The following is a 7480-nucleotide window of genomic DNA, read 5'->3' as shown; positions in this document are numbered from 1 at the left end:
AGGAAAAATTGACCAGTTCTTTCTTCACCCTCCAAGAGATAACCACAACCAACGCCAAGTGAATGTGATATATTCCATAAGTGGTGGCACACCTATATCTGAATCTTCCAACAGGGCCATGAAAAACAATGAACGAACGTTGAAGCCTGGCCACCAAGTGTTTCACGTGGAAGACATCAGGGGAGGCAAGTATCAAAAGCCTAACTAGGATCCAATATGTTTCTACCTTGAGGAAGAAAGAGGTATCATCTATCCTCACAACGACCCACTGATTGTGGAGGCTCACATAGCCAACTTTGATGTACGACGAATCCTGGTAGACAGGGGGGCGTCAGTCAATATCATGTTTGCTGAAGCTTTCAAAACACTTAATGTAGCTGAACACTTGCTCGATCACTCGGTTTCTCCTATGATAAGCTTCTCTGGTGATGTCGTGCAACCTTTAGGGAGTATACATTTACCCTTCACCATCGGTACAGGCCTATACACAGCCACCATCACCACTAACTTCTTGGTGGTTGACTGCCCAACGGCATACAATGTCATCTTTGGGCGCACACGCATTAATGATCTCAAGGCCATAGTATCCACACATATGTTGTTGATGAAATTTCCAACCCCCTATGACAATGGTTACATCAGAGGAGATCAACTTAGTGCACGGTCATGTTACAACACTTCAGTCAAGCAACAACACTTGCATGTACCTAAAGAAACACTTTCTATACATGACCAAGTTATCAAGACCAACTCGGACAAAGCCAACTTGAATATTCACGGTGGTAACAATCAACCTGACGATCCTCGAGATGACTCTTTAACCCAGCAAGCACATCCTGTTGAAGAGTTGGAGAAGGTCTCTATCTCAAAAGATTATCTAGATCGTATAGTGAAGATTGGTACCACTTTGTCACCACCCATTCGGTTGGCATTGATCTCTTTTTTGCAAGAGAACACTGAAGTCTTCGCCTGGTCATACGAGGACATGCCAGGCATCTCTCCCGATATCATCTGTCATCGCTTGAGTATTGATCCCAAAACCAAGTTGGTGAGACAGAAGCGAAGATCTTATGATGCTGAATGATATGAAGCAATAAAGGCAGAAGTTGAAAAACTCAAATGCATAGGCTTCATCCGTGAAGTCAATTATCCAACGTGGGTAGCAAATGTGGTCCTTGTTAAGAAAAATCCGACCAAGGAAAATCTCTTACTTCAAAACATCTTGTGGAGAATGTGTGTCGACTACACCAACTTAAACAAAGGATGCCCGAATGATAGCTTTCCCCTTCCTCTCATTGATAGACTTGTAGACTTTACAGCAGGGTGTGAACTCTTGAGCTTCATGGATGCTTACTCAGGGTACAATCAAATCCTCATGAACCATTCGGACCAAGAACACACAGCTTCACCACTGATAGAGGACTATATTGCTATAAAGTCATGCCATTTGGCCTAAAGAATGCAGGGCCGACTTATCAAAGATTAATCAATTCAATGTTCGCTGAACAGATTGGGAAAAGCATGGAAGTTTATGTTGATGATATGTTAGTCAAAAGCAAACATGCTGACCAACACATTGCCAACTTGTCTGAAACCTTCTCCATCCTGAAGAAGTATCGAATGAGGTTGAACCCCAACAAATGCACTTTTGGTGTGGGCTCTGAAAAATTCTTGGGCTTCATGATTAGCCAACGAGGCATTGAAGCTAACCCCGAGAAGATCAAAGCAATCATGGACATGAAAGAACCAGTAACCTCAAAAGACATCCAGAGCCTTACTGGCAAGGTGGCAGCCTTGACCAGGTTCATCTCTAAGGCCACAGACAAATGCACTTCTTTTTTCAAAGCACTTAAGGGAAGTAAAAAGTACATTACGTAGACCGATGAATGTGCCGAAGCATTTAAGAACCTCAAGGAGTACATGAGTAAAGCCCCTCTGCTTTCCAAACCTGAAGTTGGTGACACCCTAATTGTCTATCTATCTGTCTCAGTTTCAACAGTCAGTTCCGTCCTCATTCTTAGGGATGGTAGTATCGAACAACCTGTCTACTATGCTAGTAAGGCTCTACAAGATGCGGAGACACGATACTCCAACATTGAGAAATTAGATCTAGCATTAGTCATGTCAGCTCGAAAACTTCACCCCTACTTCCAAGCACACTTCATCATCATGCTTACCAATCACCCCCTCCGACAAATACTTCAGAGTCCTGACACTTTAGGGCGAATGATCAAATGGGCCATAGCACTGGGAGAGTTTGACATCTCTACCACCCAAAGCTAGCTGAAAAAGGCCAAGTAGTTGCAGATTTCATTGTCGAATTCACTTATCCCGTTGTCATTTCTCCTACACCTGGGGCAGCGGCTTCATCACCCCTGGAAACCCGGAAGGTAGAACCAACTTCCAGTATGGACTCTATATATTGATGGCTCATCCAACCAACAGGGTTGTGGAGCAGGACTAGTCCTAACTACCCCAGACAAAGTGGCAATGGAGTATGCTCTCCACTTCAAATTCAAGGCGTCAAACAATGAAGCCGAGTATGAGGCCTTTTTAGCAGGCTTACGTTTGGCCAAACACCTTGGAGTTAAACAAATTAATATCTTCAGTGACTCCCAATTGGTGGTTAATTAGGTCACAAACAACTTTGATGCTAAGGATAACTCTATAGCAGCGTATCTTGCGCAAACACAGCTTTTGCTCAAGCACTTCCATTACCAGATCACCCAAGTCCCTCGAGCGGCAAACAGTCATGCAGACGCTTTGGCTCGCCTCGCCTCAGCAGTGGAATACAAGATTGGGAGAAAAATTCATGTCGAATTGTTGGTAACACCAAGCACCATGGTCATAGAAGTGTGCAACTTGCAACAGGGGGATGGCTGGATCACCCTAATTTATAAATTCCTTGTTCATGGCACTCTCCCAAATGATAAAGTCTAAGCTAAACAGATTCGATACAAGTCTACCCGCTACTTGATCATTAATGACCAACTCTACAAACGAGGTTTTAACCTACCATACTTACAGTGCCTCACACCTGCGGAAGTGGAAATTGTCCTTCGAGAAATACATGAAGGAGTTTGCGGAGATCATGCGGGATCTCAATCCCTAGCACACAAGGCTTTTCGCCAAGGATATTACTGGCCAACATTCCACCAAGATGCCATCAGAATATCCCGCTCATGTGATAAGTGTCAACGCTACGCAGCTATTCACCACTCCCCTCCCGAGCCTCTTACTCCTATGATCAGCCCTTGACCCTTCGCCCAATGGGGACTTGATTTGATCGGCCCAATGCCTGCAGGAAAGGGCAAGGTCCGCTATGCAATCGTTGCAGTTGACTACTTCACAAAGTGGGTTGAAGTAGAACCCTTGGCAACCATTACTGAGGCAAAAATAGATGACTTTGTATGGAAGAACATCCTTTGCAGATTTGGCATTCCTAATGCGATAGTCACGGACAATGGGTGACAGTTCGACAACAAGAAATTCAGGATGTTCTATTCTAAGTTCAACATCAACTTATGTTTTGCCTCCCCAGCTCATCCCCAATCTAACGGACAAGTTAAGGCCATCAACAAAATAATCAAGCGCACTTTGAAAACCAGCTTGGACAAGGCTAAAAGTTGTTGGCCAGAATTTGTACCCCATGTTCTTTGGTCATACCGCACTTCATATCGAACTTCAACAGGAGAAACTCCATTCTCACTTGCCTTTGGTACAGAGGCTGTTGTCCCAGTTGAGCTTGAGCAAGTAACGTTCCGAGTCCAGAACTACATGCAAAGTGAAAATGACAAACAACTCACCCTTAACTTGGATCTAGTCGAGGAACACAGAAACCAAGCTCACTTGAGGAATGTTGCCTACAAGCAGCGTATCTCCAACTACTATGACTCAAGAGTCAAACCTCGCTCTTTCAAATTGGGGGACTGGGTATTAAAGAAAAGATTACTCTGCGACAAAGTCCCGAGTGAAGGCACGCTTAGCCCAAATTGGGATGGACTGTTTGAAGTTACTGGCATCAGTCGCCCTGGTTCTTATAAGCTAAGGAGCTCCGATGGCAAGACCCTTGGCCATCCATGGAACGCTGATCACTTGAAGTACTATTACAAGTAAACTCACACTGTACAACTGTTGAGCTACGGCCATTCGGCATCCTATGTAATGAAGGCCATTTGACATCAATTCAATAAAGAGGTGATTTAGACAACTTGGTCTTAACTCCCTTACATCCCTATCACTGAAACGCTCAGGTTTGAAGCTTCAACACGAATGCTTACAACATGAAATAAAGTCTAAGTATATGTCAACATTACTTATATCCAAACAAGGGATCCCTTCATGCATAGCAAAACATTCATAAGCATCACTCATGTCAATCAACATAAACATCATACATTCCAACACATCCATACATAAGCCAACTGTGCTTCGAAAGGGTTCAACACACTTTGTGTCATTCGACACTTGCTACAATGTGCCTCGACACCTTGCCCTTATTCTCACCAACCAAGTGATGAAATGTGAAGAAAGAACTCATCTTCATGCCACCAACGAGGTGATGAAATGTACAACTTGTACTCTCCTTCATGCCACCAACCAAGTGATAAAATGTACAACCTGTACTCTAATATCATTTGGCAACTTGCCACTCATGCCACTAACCAAGTGAAGAAGGAACTTATCTTTGTACCACCAACCAGGTGATGAAATGTGATGAAAAGTGATAAAGGAACTCACATTCGTACCACTAACCAAGTGATGAAAGCAACTCACCATTCATTCCACTAACCAGAAGACGAGTGGTACAACTTGTACATGTGAACTCCTAGCATTCACAAATAATCAAAAACCCTCAAGCTTTACAACTCAACCAGGGGAGCACTTATGCCTAACAAGAGTTATATTCACCAACAAAGTCTTATTACAAGCCAACAACGGCTTCAGTGCATGGTATACGAAGATCAAGCTTTTCAGCCCTCTTACATTTGCTTCAGACATTTCTCCTCTGTAACACTGCAAACAATACAACTCGTAGAAAACTTCACACACTCTTGATCAAGACTGTTCAAAGCAAATTCAATTTATATGGTTCATCCAAACCTTCGACTACTACAAGGTGTGGCTTGCATCACAATCTCTTGCTCAACAGTGTAGAAGCAAAATTTGTATATGTTGTCTCTCCCACATTTTCAATTTTCTAATTTTCCCAAAAAAAAAAAGAAAAAAAGAAAAGGAAATTCAACAACTTCAACAAATGGAGGGTAACTACAACTCTCAAAAGCTTCACACACTCTTGATCAAGATAGTGTGAAGCAAAACAAACTTATGGTGCCAACAAAAGCTTCAACAAGTGAAGGGCAACAACAAATGTCAAAAGCCTCACACACTCTTAATCAAGATAGTGTGAAGCAAAATCAATTTATGGTGCCCAACAAAGCTTCAACACAAAAATTTTACCTACAAAGTTTCAACATCAAATAAAGCTTCATCAATAGAGAGCAACTACAATTCTCAAAAGCTTCACACACTCTTGATCAAGATAGTATGAAGCAAAATCAATTTATGGTGCCCAACAAAGCTTCAACACAAAAGCTTCACCTACAAAGCTTCAACATCAAACAAAGCTTCAACAACAAAGCTTCAACATCAAACAAAGCTTCATCAATAGAGAGCAACTATAATTCTCAAAAGCTTCACACACTCTTGATCAAGATAGTGTGAAGCAAAATCAATTTATGGTGCCCAACAAAGCTTCAACACAAAAGTTTCACCTACAAAGTTTCAACACAAGAGCTTCACCTACAAAGGTTCAACTCTCAACTACAAAGCTTCAACACAAAAGCTTCAACACCAAAAACTTCACCTACAAAGGTTCAACTCTCAACTACAAAGCTTCAACACAAAAGCTTCAACACCAAAACTTCGCCTACAAAACTTCAACATCAAAGCTTCATCCAAAAAAAAAAAAATTTCGAAAATTCAAAAAAAAAAAAAAAAAAAAAAGGAAAGAAAGAAAGAAAGAAATGAGCCTAGGCCTCCCCTTCTTTGGGCCTAACAACTTTTATACCAAATATATATAAAGGAGGAGTTTGGGTAACCACTTAGAAAGGAAAATAGTGAAGTTTTGTTTGGAAAATTGCCTACTAGCAAGACACCTCCCTCGACCGGAAACTTGGGGGACTCCTACCATATACGACTACACCTTGATACTCAGAAATTTCGCGACTACTCAATGCCTTGGATTTTTCAAGTCCCCAACCGAGAAGTTTTCCTCACTCAAGAAATTAAGGGAGCACTACTTCAACCTACATGGTCCACCCACGAAGTTTCAACATGCAAATTTCAACAAAATAAAAAATTCAAAGAACTTAGTGAATGATACCTTAGTGTATTTAACACAACACGTTGAATGAAGTAAAGCTTATTTATTGATATCTTCGATAAATTACAAATATGTGCATACACATGAATCAAAACAAACAAACAGGAGGACGCCTTCACAAAGGCTGCTCAGGAGAAGTCTCAACACTCGGCAAATCCCCAGAAATAGGCGACACCGAAGGGTGATTATTTGGAGCCTTAGTACTGGGCAGAACCCCAAAAAGAGGAGGCACCAGAGGTTGATCATTTAGAGCTTCAGTATGTGGTACAGCCCCAGAGAACGAAGGTAATAAATGTCTTTCGAACAAACTCACAAACCTCTGAGGATCATTTAAAATCTGACCCTCGGATTCCTGTAACTGGTCAAGCTTTCTCTTCATGGTTGTAGCATAGCTATGTGCAAGCATGTGCAACTGTCTATTCTCGTGCTTAAGCCCTCTGATCTCCTATTTGAGACTTATCACTTCAGCCGTCAACGATTCAACTTGGCGGGTTCGAGCAAATAGGCGTTGGGCCATATTAAACACAGAACCCACACATTGATCACTGAAAGCCAGAGAATCCTTAACAGCCAACTCATCGGATCGTTTGGAAAGTAGTCTGCTGTCTTTGGGAGTAAGAAGATTCTTGGCCACCACCACAGCAGTCATATCATTCTTCATCACAGAGTCCCCAATAGTAAGGGGATCAGTAGGAGATAAGAATGATGGGTGCCATATGTTATCTTGAGGAGACATGGCTACCTCTTCTACAGCATTCAAGTCCAAATGACGGTCGGACAGGCCAGACATTCTCAGAAAAGATGAAAAAAAAAATGAAGTACAGTAAGTCTTAGAAGTATGAAGATAAGGGAAAAAATCTTACAAGCAATAACTTTCAGAACGGACTCCTTGAACTTAATTGGTGCTCCTATAAAAGAAAGAGCCAGATCTTCAATAGGGCTGCTTGTTCAAAAATCGAAGAAGCACCACTTTCCAAATTTCAAGAAGCGGATTTCCTGGGTTAAAATTTATTAGCAATCTTCACACGCGACATCAGTTCCTCGAATACTAAGGACAACTTTGCCAAAGAACTCTGACAATAAGATAGGTAAATG

Source organism: the organism of the source record quoted next, unplaced genomic scaffold (assembly GCF_019419815.1).
Source record: "Pyrus x bretschneideri cultivar Hongxiangsu unplaced genomic scaffold, Pyrus_bretschneideri_v1 Contig15, whole genome shotgun sequence".
Taxonomy (NCBI): Eukaryota; Viridiplantae; Streptophyta; class Magnoliopsida; order Rosales; family Rosaceae; genus Pyrus; species Pyrus x bretschneideri.
This window is presented reverse-complemented; position numbering follows the sequence as displayed.